This window comes from Daktulosphaira vitifoliae, unplaced genomic scaffold (assembly GCF_025091365.1).
Source record: "Daktulosphaira vitifoliae isolate Bord-2020 unplaced genomic scaffold, ASM2509136v1 Scaffold_119, whole genome shotgun sequence".
NCBI classification, from domain to species: domain Eukaryota; kingdom Metazoa; phylum Arthropoda; class Insecta; order Hemiptera; family Phylloxeridae; genus Daktulosphaira; species Daktulosphaira vitifoliae.
Window position 1 is genome coordinate 11,670 of NW_026099688.1, and position 19,301 is coordinate 30,970.

Sequence of the window (19,301 nt, forward strand, 5' to 3'; positions counted from 1 at the left end):
AAAAAAAAAAGGAAATAATAAAATATTTTTTATTATTGAAATAATTAATATGAAATGTAAAATCGAATATCAAATTATAAATTTTTTGTTAGGAAAATGAAGAATTTGATCAGATAAGAGAAACGTATTATATTTTCATATGAAACTTTTCTTTAAACAAATTAGTATGATTAAATTTTTTCTGATAGCGTTTTTACACAATTAAAAAAATTTGTCATGAATTATGCGTAGTAGTTGTACCGTGTTCTTTTAGGTTTGAATAATACAGCCTAATTACAAAGAGTATTTTGTGATAAATTATAGGAAATAAATTTAATTAACAATTCTTATCAAATTTTTTAGTACTACTAAATATATTTATCATATAGAATTATAAATTAAACGCTACACTTTAAACGCTAAAATCCTAGATACGCCACTGCAAAACTTTAAGATGATTGATTATTACAATTAATTGGTGTGATGTACCAGTGGTCACACTGATCATTCACCTGTACAGGGGTATAGGTGATATTGTTATTGTAAATTGTGTTAGTTCATATTAAACGGTTGTGGAATAAATATGTGAAAGATATCTGCTTTTACCATACGTCTACTCATAACAATTGGTACATTTATATAATATTTGTTCAATTTCAATTGTTGAATAAGTTATGGTCTATCATAGCATATTTTAATGTTGACCATATGTATTATGGTGTCCTTTATTTTTTAAATTTTGGAAATTCTTTGGGCTCACCCACCAAATTGTGTTTATACAGAGTGATCAAAATCTGGTAATACACTCATTTTCTCAGAAAATATTGAGAATTTATAATTTTATTATAGAGAAAAAATATCAAGTTTAAAAAATTCTACAATAAAATGTAGTCAAACCATTATTTTTTCGTCCCTTCAAGGATAAAAACCCTTATTTATCATTTTCTTAACCCTTATGTGACTGGAAAGGTACCCGGGTACCTTTTCAGTTTTTAAATTTATTTTCCTTCTAAATATTTAGTATGTATGGTTAGTCCTTCTGTGACATCTCTAAATAGCATGTATAGTTAACAAATTTATATTTTGTATTTGAAAAGTATATAATTTATTATACTTAAAATAGCGTTGTTAATTTTACACCTTATAAGGACGTAGTANAAAAAAAAATTTCGGACTTTATTTTATCTTCAAGGTGAAAATGGCTACCAAATGCTATTATTGTGTGAAAATTCTCAATTTTATTTTTTACATTTTTAACTTTATAATGCTATAACTTATTGAAAAGTGTATTGATCAATATAATTTTTTTATGGGAAATACTATTTTCTAATAATCTCTTTTTTATTCGACATACTTTGTCTTAATCAGGATATTAATAAGGAACTAGCACTTTATGAAGCTTTTGAAATAATCCACCAATTTTTTAAAATTAAACACTATCTATAGATTTGCATCGAAGCGTTTTATTATGATAGTGATTTTAATCACTATCGGATATCATTATACTTGATCCAACTATGCCACGTCACCACTGTGCCGCGACCCCCCTGTGCTGGGTTTTTTTAGTGGATTAATTCCTTGTTCTAGTGTTATATTGTATAGTGTATTATCATATTTGTATATATTGTAATTTTTACAAAAGGGGGGAAGGTGTGATGTACCAGTGGTCACACTGATCAGTCACCTGTACAGGGGTATAGGTGATATTGTTATTGTAAATTGTGTTAGTTCATATTAAACGGTTGTGGAATAAATATGTGAAAGATATCTGCTTTTACCATACGTCTACTCATAACAATTGGTACATTTATATAATATTTGTTCAATTTCAATTGTTGAATAAGTTATGGTCTATCATAGCATATTTTAATGTTGACCATATGTATTATGGTGTCCTTTATTTTTTAAATTTTGGAAATTCTTTGGGCTCACCCACCAAATTGTGTTTATACAGAGTGATCAAAATCTGGTAATACACTCATTTTCTCAGAAAATATTGAGAATTTATAATTTTATTATAGAGAAAAAATATCAAGTTTAAAAAATTCTACAATAAAATGTAGTCAAACCATTATTTTTTCGTCCCTTCAAGGATAAAAACCCTTATTTATCATTTTCTTAACCCTTATGTGACTGGAAAGGTACCCGGGTACCTTTTCAGTTTTTAAATTTATNATGGGAACCCTTATTTTTAACTTTATAATACAATAGAAAAAAAAATTACGAACAATTTAATAACCATTAGTTATATACAAAAAAGTCAAAATACGTAATAATTCGTAAAATTGTCGAAATTGGCATATTTACCAATATTTCATCATATCAGACGAATCATATACAATACAACCTAATATTTCATACAAAATTTGTTTAAAATTAAATTTTACAAAATAAAAGTCTTCTTCTTCTTCTTCGCCTTAATCCCAACTATTTGGGGTCAGCCACCTTAATCCTAAACTTCCACTTGACACGATCTCCCACATCCTGTACGCTCACATCAGATGTCCTCATATAGCATTCAATAACATCTCTCAATTTATTTTTTGGTCTTTCGCTACCTTTTCTCCCTTCAACGTTCATTTCTACAACTGTTCTTACGGCTTCCGATTTCTCTCTTCTCATAAAATGACCAAACCATCTAAGTCTATTTTCTCTCATCTTATCCACGATTGACGCTACACCTATACTCCCTTTTATATGCTCATTTCTTATCTTATCTTCTCTAATCACTCCACTCATCTATCTAATTATTCTCATCTCTGCTACACTCACTCTCTGCTCTACTTTCTTATCAACCGCCCAACACTCTGAACCATACATCATAGCTGGTCTCACTACAGTCTTGTAGAATTTACCCTTCAGTCTCATAGGAATTATTTTATCGCATAAGAAACCAGACGCATCTCTCCACTTCAACCACCCGCACTTAATCCTGTGTCTTATATCCTCGTCAATACCACCGCTCTTTTGCACAAGTGATCCTAAATACTTAAAACTTTTCACCTCTCCAATCACGTCCTCGCCTTTTGTCACTGGTCTCCTTATTTGACCTACCTCGTGTTCTCCTTTATCAAACTCGTACTCTATATACCCTGTCTTACTCCTACTTATTTTCAAACCCTTTTTTTCAACACCTCTAGCCTTTGATTAATTTCCTCCCTATTTTCTCCTAATAAGACATGTGACACGGCCCGTAATAGCGCACTATTCATTTACCGTGAATTAGCACGTTATCCGGTCGTGATTATCGGCTGTCCACCGTCGCACTCATTAGTGTTGACGATAACACAAGTTTGTCTTATCCGGCGGTCGGTAGATAGGACAGGTCAGGGGATGCAGCACCGCGAGACACGTCGGCGACTATGTAAACTAGTTCATCTGTGACTTACTTCCGCCGTATGTGCCGTGTGTTATTACCAAGGCCTTGTTTTGTTTTTATCCGCACCTTACGGTTCACCAGTTTTTTGTATATTTTAAATTATAATAATATTATTATAACTTAAAATAAAATAAATTGACTCCATAGTCAAATCTTAACGGTGTCACAATTTATTATTAATAACCTTTAAATACCGTGTCAACTTTTGGCTCCCCGCAAAGGTTATCAACCCGGTGCAGTGTTCAAAAAAAAATCAGATAGGATTTATTTGACCATTGCTTACTGAAAAAAATTGCTTTTGAAGTATACTACCACTTTAGTAAATTTTGAGTAATTGTTGAATTTCTTCTTATTTAATAGGAATAGTGATTGTATTGAATTTATAAAAAGATATATATAAATATAATCAATACCCACTCCGTCAAATACATACCAACTCACTTAGTTTTTTTCTTTCCTTTTCTCTTAATTTTTAAATACTTTTTTTCTTTCTACTCTTTCTATTCACCACTTTTATTTACACTAAATTCGGAAATGGCAAAAACATTAGACAAAATGTCTCTTACCGAGATCAACCGCGAATGTCCTTTTAAAACCTCTCTCGGTACTCTGTCATACGCTTTCTCCAGATCTATAAATACTATACACATTTTACAAAATAAAAGTAATGAGTAAAAATTTTATTAAATCGATCGTTTACATCAGGGTCAATCCATGCGAAATTATACAGAAGTAGTTGCACGACCATCTCATAACAGACTGAGTCAATAACAATGGTATATAAAAATGAGATTATCTAATAAGACATCTATAAAGACAAACATCGTCAAAGTATTAGATTTAAAATTAATAATATCCACGATACAAGCTATAAAACCTATACACAATTCTCACAGAAAAGTTTCTATATAATNTTCTCACAGAAAAGTGTCTATATAATTATTATATATAATGAATTAAATAATTATAATATTTATAATAGTTACATTGTATTGTACCACATTTGAAAATCACTATAAAATANGTTACATTGTGTTGTAATATATTACATACACAATAATATATAAAACAATTACAAAAATGTGGTTTGAAAACAACAAAAAACTATCATTAAATTATTTGATTTTGAGCGAATTTTTACTGATTTTCTGATGCTAAATTTTACATGTCACACATTTTTCTCAAACTTCAAATTTTTGTAGGCGTCTAAACCTCAAGAAAATTGTTTAAATATTTTAAATTTAGTGGAAACATATATTATACACTATACAATATCACATTTGAAAATAACTATAAAATAATAACTTCTTAATGTTTTTAATTGAGCTCAAAAACGCCATTTTTAGAAAGTCATTAAAGTATGGAATTTCACATAAATATTTTTTTAATGTAAACTTTAAGTTATAATAAGGATGATACGATCATATTATGTGATCATATCTCATATTATTATTGTAATGCCGACTAGGCTTATATTGTTGACACAGTGACACATGTATTACTACAGGAGGGAAAACTGCACACATAAATACTTTTGAAATTCACGGCTACTGTGCCATAATACTAAGATCCAAAACGGTAGTTGACTCTTTATCATCATCGCGACCATTAGTCTTGTCTTATATTTAACCTTACTTACCTACCACGTAAATAGTGTGTGTGTCTCCGCTAGCTCCCAGTTGGATTATATCATCTCTAGGTGTCCAGCAGGTTATATCAATAAATATTTATACCGCCGTTAACCAAGAGTGTTATATATATATATATATATATTGTAGTGCGACCCTTGGTAGTTTCTCTAAGGCAATATAAATTAAATAGGAAACCCCAGTACCTAAGGTAGATATAGCCTAGCCAGCTATCCCCCGTTGGTCCCTTAGAATACTGTTGACGGGCATTTAGGTTCAACCCCTAAATAGCGACGTAACAAGGTCAATTCTAAAATTTTTCTTTGAGTTAATATTGAATAATCTGTGTTTTTTAACGTCTGGCTATTTTTAACATTTTTTACATTAAAATAGTCATACAAATGGGAAGGTCATAATAAAATATTGTTTTAATCAAATATAGCATAAAGAATAAAACCATAAAAATTTAAGAAAAAAATTAGGTGGTCGTGTAAACACTTCTGGACGATTTTTCATGGATTGACAAATGTAAACATTTGGAAATTATAGACTGTTAGTATCACACACAAATAAAGATAAAAAATTAATATATTATGAAGTACAATTATTTAATTTTGTAGTTGAAACCCATCAAACCTAATTCGAAAATAAATACTTTGAAAACATTAAAAATGAATGATTTTAATTATCTATATGGAGAATGTGGGCTAAGTAACTTTTTAATTGATAAATTGACATTTTTTTCAACTTTAGAAGGTAAATTCTTTAAGTAGATAATAGTTGTGATCATTTTATGTATCATTAAAAAAAGTTCCTTGTAGTCCAGTGTATAAAACTTAATTATAAAAACAAACATTTTTTATTGTAAAGAATAACAAACACGAATATTTTGTTATCATTGATGTACATAAATAAACTTTATAAATATCTTGAAACGTCTATATTTTTATATAAAAACAGGTGTCAATGAAATCAATGTAAGAGGTTGTAGAAGTGGATTAATTGAACCTATGCTGCAGCAAAGGTGTAATTTCAAATTTTCCATATGGCTATGAAATGGGAACACGGTTTAATCGTCTATTATTTTTACAGTTTAATTTTAAAATTTATTTTGGTTTAGCTTTCAAAGCAATTAATGAATAAGGATGTAGTCATCTCCTACTAGCAACTTGAAATTATAAAAAGTTTTTTGACACTCATGATGATCGATAGTTTTATCACATGTGTTAAAATAAATAATAAAGTCATTGAAAAGGTACTACAAATTTGCAAAACCATTTATGTTAAAAAACATTATTATGAACAAAATTGTGAACAATGTGTACACACATGTAGCTAATTTGCCTATATAAAANACAATGTGTACACACATGTAGTTAATTTGCCTATATAAAATGCCGTGACGATATCAGCTAGTATTTATGTTGGAGTTATTGAATTTGTTTTGCAAACTATATGGAAGCACTAAAAGTTTTCTTTAGTGACTAGCATATAATTTAATTCATTTATTTATCTTGGATATGTATTTTACTAAGGTACAGTATTCTATATTATACTTATTCTTTAGTCACAAAAAGAGTGAAATACATATATTTCCCTATGTTAATTTAAATTTTATCGAATCATTAAATTCAAATAATTGTTGAAAAAAATAAATGAAGAGATTATATATTATATTTATTCAATTGGAAAAAACATGGTATTATTTTTTTTATGAAAAATCAAAAGACACTCTCCAAAACATACATTTAGTTTTTTTCACGGGTAAGATATCATAATTTTATTATTGTATACATGGTAATTTTAATACGTTATTTATAATTATTATCATTATAAAACAATTTTTTGAAAATCAAATCTTCTAGAACCTTAAATATAGGTACATATTAACCCCAAATAAAATAATAATTTTTGTTGGGTGGGGTAAGTTACTACTTATTGTTTAAAATAATTTTTTCTTTCGGGGTATGAGTACGAAAGTACCTTGAAAAGATAAAACGGTAAAAAATGAATTGATCTTTATTTATTAATATGAAAATTATTGTGATTAACTAGCATTTTTTTTACATCAATAACGATAATAGTATCAGAAAAAATCTCATCTCGGGTCAACTAGTTTGGTAATNAAAAAATCTCATCTCGCGTCAACTAGTTTGGTAATTACCTAGAATAGGAACTACATGCGAGTTCTCTAAACTTAACCTTATACCTTATATGTAATTAGTAAAATTATCTTTATTTTACATTAATGTTAATAATAAATATATTGAAATAAATATACTTTGTTTTCTTTTTATTTCCATTAAAATTTGTAATTAAAAAGAATAGAACTATTATAATTACAATTATTATTGAGTTATTAAAATTGTATTTCACAGATTAAAACTTAACGTAAAATAGTATTTAGTAGTGTTAGATATGTATTAATTCCTAATTTAATTTACCGCAACCCCCCAAAAAAATATATCCCACATTAATTTTAGGGAAATTTTAATTCAGTTCCCGAAAATAGAATCTATTCATTATTATAATACACAATAAATCTAGTATCTGACATTTAAAATTTGAAATTTAATCATATAAACTAGGCCAAAATTATGAACTATTATCATAAAAATTATTTTTATAGTAAATGGCATTTGAATATTTAACATAACTTTATTCGAATTTTTTTCATAATTTTTATTATGCAATTATTATAACATATATAATACACGGAAAATTCAACTACAAGTAGCTTTTTGTTTTTTTATGTTTTCTGTATAGCTAGTTGGTGTATTTAAAAAATTACCACAATATACCTTACTATCATTCTTTAAGAATATCTGTTAACAAAGTCATAATTGATACTTTATCTAACTACACTTGTTATCTATACTAAATAAGAGTTTTAATTCGTCCTAGAANTTCTATACTGAATAAGAGTTTTAATTCGTCCTAGAACTAGGCTCAACACGAATAGAGAACTTCTTATGTACATTCTTATTCAAATAATTTAAAATAGTGATTTTAATTGCTTTGAAATTAAAATCTAAATGAGTTCCCATTTTTTTGGAATTTACAAGCGCAACTAGAATTAATACTTTACACGGTGTTATTATTATTTTTTCACACTAAAAGCTATTTTTATATAAAAACACAGATATATCCTACATTTTTTGTAAATTACTATAGCTTCTAGTTATGCCTATTCAACTAAATGTACTACATTTTTGGAATAAATTTCACTTTACTTTAGACTCTTTTCATAAATTATTTGGATTTTCACTCAAAAAAATATTGAATACATAAATTATAATATACGAGAAATTTAGTGTTTAGATAAAAAAAAAGTGTGTAGTAATGTAATTTTTATAAAAATTATTTGACTATGTGAATAAAAAAAAAAAAAAAATTCTGTTCTTAAATTAAAGATACCTCTAAAATTATCACAATTCATTAGCCTTATAAAATAATAGTAAAATAACTTTGAATGTATCAATTTATTTAAGATACATTGAATAAATGACTTTTCCATAGCAAATGTTAAAACTCGTACATGCGACATATCTTTCTGAAAATGTTAGCATAGTGCAGCCAGTTTTTTTTTACATTTGCAAATTTATAGCGCGTACTAGTGACATAACTGTCTCGATATATCAAACTATGTACAGCCCGCTATTTTTATATTATAAGTTTAAAGTCATCATTTGTTTTGAAAGTGTAATATAAATTAAAACAAACTTTCATATATCAATATGACTTTATATAGGCAGTTCTCAAAATTATATTCATATATATATATATACACAGAGTGTTCAACAAGTAAGAAAACAAGCCAGTTGTTCAATCAATGAGAACAATAGAAACCCGTTCCCTTACTTACTGAACACCCTGTATAGGTTATGATAAAAAAGAGGTATAATTAATAAAAGAACCAACTTTTTTGTTTAAATTTCATATAGTCAAATATTATTTTCTATTAATAAATGCCCATAATTTTTTTTTATTTAAAATTTTAAATCTCGTATAAAATAATTCGACTATTCAATATTTTTTGTGGGGGATAGAAAGTATAATGTAATCTAAACTATAATCTATAAGCTATGTGATATTGACCTCACAGAAAATGTAGGATAAAATGTGTTCTTAAATAAAAATATTTTTTAGGGTGAGAAAATAAAAATAACACTCATTGAAATTTTATTCTACATGTGTCTATAGAAAAGTTCCGGCCAAATGGAAAATCTGTTTAGATTTAAATTTAACGATCAAAGATTAACGTGGGCTCATCATATCAGAATTAAAAGACTAGCACTGAATCATCGTCTCCGTATCCTCAATCCTCTAATAAGCAATAATCACTCCACTACCATTCAAACCAAACTCCTGATTTATAAAGCGCTTCTCAAACCCATTTGGACATACGGTCTTCAACTCTGTAGTATGCATGCACTGTTAGTGCTATCAGTGTGCGATCTAGTTTTCATGAAATATACATGACACACACCATTACAATATTACATAAGACTGTAACAAGCACATTAAGTTATTATAAATAAATTAAAGTAAAAATCATCTAGTGTTAATTATTAATTATAATATTAAAGAGATCCACAACTACAACAAATACTGGGGAAACGCAAAAAAGTCAAACATACTAAAAATACAAACTTTTCAAAATATTGCTCTCCGTAAAATAATGAACGCCCCACCCTACGTGTCTAATCACACCCTCCATACTGACACCCAACTTAAAACAATTAACGACGAAGCAAAAATTTTTTATAAAAGATTCCATTCTAAACTAAATAACCACCCTAATGAACTTATAAAAAACTTATCTACTCCTTCCATACCTGGTAATCCCCCTCGACGTCTGAAGCGTAAATGGTGTCGTGATCTCTTAACATAAGGTAATTTCAAATAAAAACTGTAATAAAAATTTTAAAAAAAATCCACAGAAAGTGCCTTTGATGGGTGGCTTCTTTCATCAAATTTTCCATGTCATTCTTGTAACTCTTTACAAATATGCTTATTGTGTCTGTTGATACAGATTGTATATTACGTTTAATAATAAAATAAATAAATAAAATAAAAATAAATAAATAAATAAAATCAAACTTAATGATAAACCGTGATTAATACTGGTTTCTCACTGATGATGTAAATATCTTTTACAAAATACATGAATGTTTTTTGGAAGTTGGTTTAATTAAGATTTTTTACTTTTAATTAATGAGCTGTAGATAATTAATATTAATTTTTTTATATTAACTTGATTATTTTTATTTACATAAATAAAGACATAATCAAAATACATAAAGAATTACTTTTTATACATAGGATTCAATAATATTTTTAATATTATATTATTATATTTAATATTATTGAATATTATAATAGCAACTAAAATAATCTGCATTATTTGAAAAAAATCTGGTAATGAGATTTAAAATGTATTGTTCGTAGTATTTAAACTAGGCTCTTATTATTTAATATAATTAAAATGAAATCTATTGTTAATTTTATAATATACAAAATAAACAATTCAAACTATCATTTAAGTGTTATCTTATCTAAAAATAATAAAATATCTCTGGTGTTATGAACAAATTTAACACCACATTAAATATGATTTACAATTAAAAATTTATCATATTTTAGAATTTCTTCCATTAATAAAATATAATTGCAATGGTGTCTTTTTTTTTTTATAATAAAAAATGATCATTTAATAAATTAAAAAAATGCAATCTCTTTAAATAATAATAATAAATATTTTGGTATTATGACTTAATTAGCACTTTAAATATGATTTGTATTTTGTTTTACAATATATAATCTTAGTCAATATGAAAATACAGAATTTATATTTTATACTATTTGTAATGAATAAAAATATACAAAATATGATAGTTTTTTATTTTATTCTTTCACGCAAATATACCAGCAGATCACGATTATTCGTAAGTTTAGTTTAGATCTGTTATTAATGAAACCTCTTATCTATTAATATACAACAATGTGCCTTACTATTTTACTTTAAGAATATCTGTTGACAAAGTCATAATTGATACTTTTTTCTAACTATACTAATGATCAATACTAAATAAGAGTTTAAATTCGTCCTACTAGGTCCTACTAACTAGGTTAAACACGAATACAGAACTTCTTGAGCACATTATTATTGAAACATCTTATCTTACAATAGTGATTTTAATATCTGTTAAAATTAAATCTAAACATGTTTCCTATTTTCCCGACATCTATCCATAGTCGCAACTAGAATAAAACTTTAGGGAGTATTACTATTATTTTTTAACACTAAAACATATTTTTATACAAGATCACATATATATCCCACTTTTTTTGTAAGGTACTTTATTTAACCTCCAGTTGTGTCTTTACATCTAAATGTACTAGATTTTTTGATTATACTTCACTTCACATTAGAATAATCATCTCATTTTTACCCACAAAAAAATATTGAATATATTAATTAAAATGTACGAGAAATTTAGTGTTTTGATTAATAAAAACAAATCGCAGTCATTAATATAATATAAATTTGACTATGTGAATAAAAAAAAAAAAAAAATTCTGTTCTTAAATTAAAGATACCTCTAAAATTATCACAATTCATTAGCCTTATAAAATAATAGTAAAATAACTTTGAAAGTATCAATTTAATTAAGATACATTGAAAAAATGACTTTTCCATAGCAAATGTTAAAACTCGTACATGCGACATATCTTTCTGAAAATGTTAGCATAGTACAGCCAGTTTTTTTTTACATTTGCAAATTTATAGCGCGTACTAGTGACATAACTGTCTCGATATATCAAACTATGTACAGCCCGCTATTTTTATATTATAAGTTTAAAGTCATCATTTGTTTTGAAAGTGTAACATAAATGAAAACAAACTTTCATATATCAATATGACTTTTTATAGGCTGTTCTCAAATCAAATTCGTATATATATATATACATATATACACAGAGTGTTCAACAAGTAAGAAAACCAGCCAGTTGTTCAATCAATGAGAGCAATAGAAACCTGTTCCCTTACTTACTGAACATTCTATGNAACCCGTTCCCTTACTTACTGAACATTCTATGTTATGATAATAAAGAGGTATAATTAATAAAAGAACCAACTTTTTTGTTTAAATTTCATATAGTCAAATATTATTTTCTATTAATAAATGCCCATAATTTTTTTTTATTTAAAATTTTAAATCTCGTATAAAATAATTCGACTATTCAATATTTTTTGTGGGGGATAGAAAGTATAAAGTGAAATTAAGTATATTTCAAAAATCTATTACATACAGTAGTATGGGCGCAACTAGAGGCTATGAGATATTGACATCACAAAAAATGTAGGACACAAATGTGTTCTTAAATAATAATAATTTTTAGGGTAAGATAATTATAATAACACTCACTAAAATTTTATTCAACGTGCCTATAGAAAAGTTTTCGCAAAATGGAAAATCAGTTTAGATTTAACTTTAACAGCGATAAAAACCACTATTGTAATATGTTTCAATACAAATTACATCACTTTTTCAAATTTAACATAAAATGTTGAATTCAAGCTAATTTAATTAATTAATCCGTTTATAATAACTCGAATTTAGGTAGAAAATGTCTATGTGTATTAAATGTCATTTATTTTCATGTTAATTGTAATTATATTATAAAAATTATTGATATTAGATAGCAAAGGCTATATTGTTAGACTAGTGTCATCAAAGGCATATCGCTTTTTCTATGTCCCTAGGAAAGCATTTTTATTAATACAGAATAATCTAATTAAAAGAAAATATATTATACATGTATATTAAATTAAGAATTTAAAAATTTAACGGTTTATATTTAATAAACGTATAAAGTTTTGTTAAAAATTAAAATGTTATACTATTAAAATAAAACTGCAAACATTTCATTTAATGCAAAATATGTATCCTTATTTAAAAAAAAAATGTTGATATACATACAAGGCATTATGGATGAACTTAAAAATTATTATATAGCTAATAATTCTAGAGTTCAAATATAGAATTACTAAAATTTAATAATTAGACGTCATTCTCGACTTAATTTTGATATACTATTCTTACAATTTTTCTGAATTACATTCAATCAAGTTAAGAATATATTAAAAGGTTTATTATAATAAAAAACAAAATGATAAATTTATTATTATTATAAGTATACAGAAAAAAATTTCAGCTAAGGTTTATTAAAGAAATATATGTATCTAATAAAAACTAAAACTTGACTATAATATAATATGATTGTGGGTACGTATCAGATTTTGGATAATGTCACAAAAAATAATCACTAAAACTACTAATTTAGCAATGTCCAAACTTTTTTATTCAAATATTACTAAAATAAAAAAATGTAATTATACCTCATTGAATTTATACATCATTTTTCAAATGTTTTTAATTAAAAAATAATAACTTTTAATACAATTTAATCATTACCATTAAATAATTCATTTGTAACATTATTTTTAACCCTCCTTGAAAAGTATTATTATTTGGTAAACGCTACTACTCGTACTAATATGCAAAATAAATTATAGAACAAAAATTAGTGAGTTAAACATATTAAATAAAATGAAACAATACATGATAAATAAACAGTTTTAATTATTTAAACTCAAAGTAAATATCTAATTAACGTTTCAAAAAATTTAATTAATGTACATTTACATAAATAGAATGTTATATATTTGTCTGGAAAATGTTATTAAAATTATTAAAATATAAAAATTACCTTGATAAATTTCTGTTGTTGGTCATTTCATATGTGTCAAATTAATATTTTAATAAATATATTTTATGACTGGCATTAGTCTGAAAGCTAAACAACAAGTAATATTCATCTTACTGCATTGTGTTATTATTGAAAATTGTATTCGATTTCTAAAAGAAATTGCATCACTGTATATAGTATAAAATAATTTCCCATAACACATTGATTACTTGTAAATACAGTTAATGTTTAAAAGATAAATAATAAAAACAAATTTAATTATTCATTATTATTATAATAAACACGAAAATAGAAATTTCAGTTAATCACAAAGTATTAAAAAACTCAAATTTACTAAGAAAATGTCTATGTGTATTTGTTTCCATAGTAATTTTAACTTTGAATTATTAAAAATACTTTACTATTATAAAAACTATTAACATTAACAATTAGCCAGTATTAATTACTTTAAAGTTATTTATATTTTTTAGCAGAAACAGCATTTATATAATTAGTGTTATAAAACGTTTACCGATCTATGTATTTCATTATCGATGTTGTTTACAGAGTTATAAAATAAAAACAATAAACGAATTACATTTTTAGCTTTCTTTCTTACTAACCATGTATGGTAAAAAAAATTCTATACACTAAATATACAGATTCTCTGTACAAAAATTATATAAAAAATAAAGAATAACTATTTATCAGCTTTAGAATAAAAGACATAAATATATTTAATTATAAATCAATTTCACTATTTTGTTTTTTAAAATTACAAAAATTAAAATAAATATAATATTGAATATTCACTAACCTGTACTCTTTAAATGGCGCACAGGATCCTGAGTTTAATCCCAAGGATGNGCACAGGTTCCTGAGTTTAATCCCAAGGATGCCAACAAAATTATTTTTGTGATTTTCTCATTGGTGGTGTTTGATTTTTGTTGCAAATCAAAGATAATACCCATTCCATTCATAATTGGTTTAGCCAAGAACCATCTTTGACTGAACTTGGTGTTAATGTGAAACATTACATTTTAAATATTATGTGTCAGAAAAAAAATTAATAAAATAAAATTTACAATATTTATTTTTAAAACTGAAGAAAATATTTATAAAAATACAAAATATAAACTATTGAATTTTGTTGAAAGTATGTTTTTGATACCACAGAAACGATTCCCAGTAACTTATTTCACTCACAGCCAACTTTTATTACACTAATCTTTCCTAGTATAAAATTTCAAAGATACAAAGGTATTTTTATATCTATTCATTATGCGGAGAGAACAAATAAATTAAAAATTCATGACAGTCTTTTATTTTAAATAAGTAGATAATAATTAAAAAAAAAACTATTTATTACTGTTGAAAATATATTATTTGAGTATCATCCCAGTTTGCAAAAATCAATTTAAATAATATTGTGAATAATAAATAATAAAACAAATAATAAATGTATCAATAGCGAATAGTTATTATTTTAGTTTTACATTTTATTATCTAGAAACAGTGGAACTTTGATTGTCAGTCTCTGCTTTAAGCACAGCCAAGATCATACACAAGATGTTGTGCATAATGAACTAAACTATAATAAATGTCTCATTTGGAATTGTTTAGAGTAATTCTAACAAAACAACTATCAATGAAATCTACATCAATTGGATAAAAAACAATAGTGATTTATAAATTATACCTTTTGCTTTATTGACAACTTTATCAGTTTAATTTTCTATTTCTCTTTTAAGTACAATAAGAATACTCTAGAAACATTGTTTAATGGTTTCACAGTTTCTACAATTCCATCTATTATTACTAATGCGCCCATAGTTTTTGTTTTTATGTCCAAGTTTTTATGCAATTCAACTAATTGACAATTCTTTGGGGATGAGAAAAATGAACGTAAATACATTTAATCAAGTAAAAAAAACTTAAGGTTTCCTAAAAAATTTTAATTATTACAAAATTAAATTTTATTATTTTAATAAAACAAACATATTTTATTAATATTGGTTTTTAGTTTAAACATTTTTCACCTATCTGCAACCAAAAGATTTATTCTATAAAACATACCAATTCTTATTCTTGATTGACTCCATTAAATTTCCAGACATGATATTTCCACTGAAATTCCAAACATTATAGGATTGTGAAATTATTTGAGCTTTAATATTTAATTTATAAGTTTCAAAATAATATTAAACACTTGTTCTTCTTTATAAAATCTAAAACTAAAGCAAAAATTTAATAGTAATATTAGTATTTATTAATTATAAATTTTTTTATCAATGCTGATTGTTGAATTTATTACCTTGCTTCATCACACATTATACTATTTACTCGTATACGCTATTTGCACATGGTTCAATTATTTCATTTTGAATATGGTGACTAGTGTAATTTGTTTCTTTGTTAAATATTTCAGAAAATATGGGTATATTCTTGGAAAATAAAACATAGGTTTTGTTGAAATTCCCTAAGAAAAATTATTTAATAAGAAATTAATAATTTTATCTTCACAGTTTTCATTACTTGATTAGATCATTAAAATTAGTTCCCTACCTTGATTTAATGATGATCTGTTTTCATTGTGTCAAGTCAGTCTTTAGATATTCAAAAAATTGTCATATCAATTAGACTTTTCATACATTACCTATTTGCGGCAAATTCTAGTTTAGATTGACTTATTAGCTGGGTATGAATAGTGTCAGTTTTTTTGACAGTTACGTTATAATGTCTTGTCTATTTTGCAATAAGAGTTAAATGAGTTTTTGTAATATAATAATAACATGATCATCCAGATTTGTTAGTTTTCTATTTGCAAGAACTCTAGACCCACATAACTAATAAATATAAAAAACAAATAATAAATGTTAATTTTTGAACAATAATTATACCATACACAAAAATATTCAACCTCATAAAATGAAGCCATGGTTATGTTAATGGAAATGGTATTTGTAATTTAAAACAAGAACTTTTAGACTAGTGCTTTGGAAGATATTCTAATTTTTGTACTTAGGTGGCAGAAGAAGTGTGACCAAATAATGACTAATGATAAAAATAGCAGTAACTATGCTTCACCATCAGTACTATATTTTAAAATTCTAATAACTTTTAAAGTATTGATCCAAAAGTTATTGTCTATAGTTATTTTCTTAATTGGATAATATTCTATATTATAAACTAGTTTAATATGTATGCTGCCATTTAAACAAATAAATTTGACACCCCTGTATAATATATAAAGAATGGACCCAAAATTTATTTCATAACAGGCGTATAGAGATACATATGTAACTAACAAAATCCAAATATTTATATCCTTTTGATTCGTGTAACAAATACTGACAACCGCCGGGAAGATGACGAATAACCAATGCCGAACATTCATATAAGTACACCGTTCCTATAATAGGCTTAATAGTAATTAAAATATATATTTAACATACAATGTAAATATTATGTTGTTAGTTTTATACATGATTTACCTCTAATATGGATTTTTTTGGACCAGACTGTAGATCACCTAAATCAAATTTCAAGTTGCCTGTAGAAGTAATTTCATATGTAGGTTTATTTTATTTATCTTTAGTGACGATAACCAATTTATTTGTTATGTTACTATTAGCAATATTCAAGCTGGGTGTCTAAAAGAAAATTTTAAAATATAAAAAGTGAAAAGACTATACGTAATAAGTCCAACAATAGAATAATTTATGTAATATGACTTTTAATTATTTGATTAGAAGTCACCGCTGTTTCAGGATTTTTTAGTTTAAAGATAAAAAATAATTTTGAACTCATTATTTTATTAACAAATTATTATAAAAGTAAAAAAAAAACAGATCTTCTACAATACAGATTTATTTCTCCGTGTAGTGAAGGTGCAAATTAACATTGATAACGAACTGATAAGTATTCCACAGCTAAATATAGAATTCGTTGAAATAGTGTAATGATATTATTAAAGTCAATATATCGCACAAGCCAAAGATTGTTAACAATAGCATTATCTATGTTACTTCTACCACAGATTATATAATTGAATATACTATTAATATTTTATAGCGTATAGATGGTGATATTTTGAAATGATAAATTCGTTTAACAATGATATAGAGGCTTACACACTAGGCGTTTAATCGCGCGCGTTCGCGTTTCGAACGCGAACGCCGTTCATGTGCATACTACAAGCGTTTTGACGCGTTTTTACAATGAAAATTAGCCCGCCAAAAGCTACAGTATAATCATAACAGATTCGAAATTCCTCGTGGTATCATATGCTCTGATTATTTTTTAATTTTTTAAAGTATACAATAAGTTAAAGTAAGTATGGATACATTAGATAATGTAGAAGTTGCATGTGTTGTATACGCCAAGTATCTTCGCTGTACAAAAAAACATAAAATAAATAAAAAAAACAAGTATTCGTACACCCCTTAATTTTAAAAAGACGTCGAGAAGGTCAATTTCAAGATAATTTTAGCTTCGATGCGAAGCTAAGAAGGTATTGGTTTTACTATATAGTGTTTGTTTTTTTTTTTGTGTGTCTGTTACCACTTTTTCTCAAATCTCACCGAACGGATTTCTTTCAACGATACGTCAAAATATCACAAATCGTATCTAGTCGAAGACATTACCCTCAAAAATTGAAAAATATTCCCTCGTTTCCCGTAAATGGGAGAAACCTCAAAAAAAAAAAAAAATACAAATTTTAAAATCAATTATTTTCGAAATTTTTTCAATTTTTTTTACTATAAACTGCCATAACTTTTTCAAAAATGAACAAATCAATATAACTTTATTTTTCATAGATGCTTGGTATCTTTAACTATCATTTGGTATATTTTTTTCATAAATTTAACCCTTTACCAACCCACAGGAAGGGTTTCAAAATGGTATCTTTTTTACAAAAAATTAACTAATTCAACTTAACTTTTGAAAATGTTCCGGAAGGTCTGACACTTTTATATATATCTTAAATTAAAGCTAACGTAATGTACTTTATTATGGAAAAAAAAATTTCTGACTTTATTTTATTTTCGCGGTGAAAATGGCTACCAAATGCTATTTTTGTGTGAAAATTCTCAATTTTATTTTTTACATTTTTAACTATATAGTGCTATAACTTATTGAAAAGTGTATGTTATATAAATACATTTTTTTTACGAGAAATAATATTTATATCCCTTTATCATTCGACATACTTTTTTGANGTCGGCGCCTCATAATAAACTTGTGATAGTGTCCGGTGGTGGTGGTCGGCCTATGTTCATTTGTATTTTTTTTGATAACACCAGTGTACGTTCCACCGCCAAACAGGCGACGCGCTCGTAATAAATAAAAAATTTTTTTCAACAATAAATAAGAGCGTTCGATTATTTTAATATTAAAATCCCGCTCTATTCCATTAAATGGTCCTTCGAATCGCGATAATTAATTAAATAAAAATAAATAAATTCGTTTTTCGTTTGTTTCGTTGAGTTAAGTTCGTTAAGTTCGTGTAATTCGCGTTTTCAAGTGTTTAAATAATGAAATGTTAGTTAGTGTCT

The 19,301-nt window shown here is 25.8% G+C and overlaps 1 long non-coding RNA gene across 5 annotated transcripts; it reads right to left on the reverse strand.

Annotated features, from left to right (window-relative positions):
• Positions 1 to 14,614: 14,614 nt before the first annotated feature.
• Positions 14,615 to 17,746, reverse strand: LOC126909102 (uncharacterized). 5 transcript variants are annotated; one of them, XR_007704925.1, is made up of 6 exons: positions 17,453 to 17,746; positions 16,664 to 17,396; positions 16,309 to 16,589; positions 16,058 to 16,222; positions 15,820 to 15,977; positions 14,615 to 15,687 (listed from the first exon to the last, which is right to left on the reverse strand). It is a non-coding gene; the product is annotated as an uncharacterized LOC126909102 (long non-coding RNA). The 5 variants fall into 5 exon arrangements; XR_007704926.1 differs by having other exon boundaries at positions 16,664 to 17,155; positions 17,238 to 17,746; XR_007704923.1 differs by having other exon boundaries at positions 14,615 to 14,756; positions 15,443 to 15,687; positions 16,664 to 17,746.
• Between the last annotated feature and the right edge of the window lie 1,555 nt (positions 17,747 to 19,301).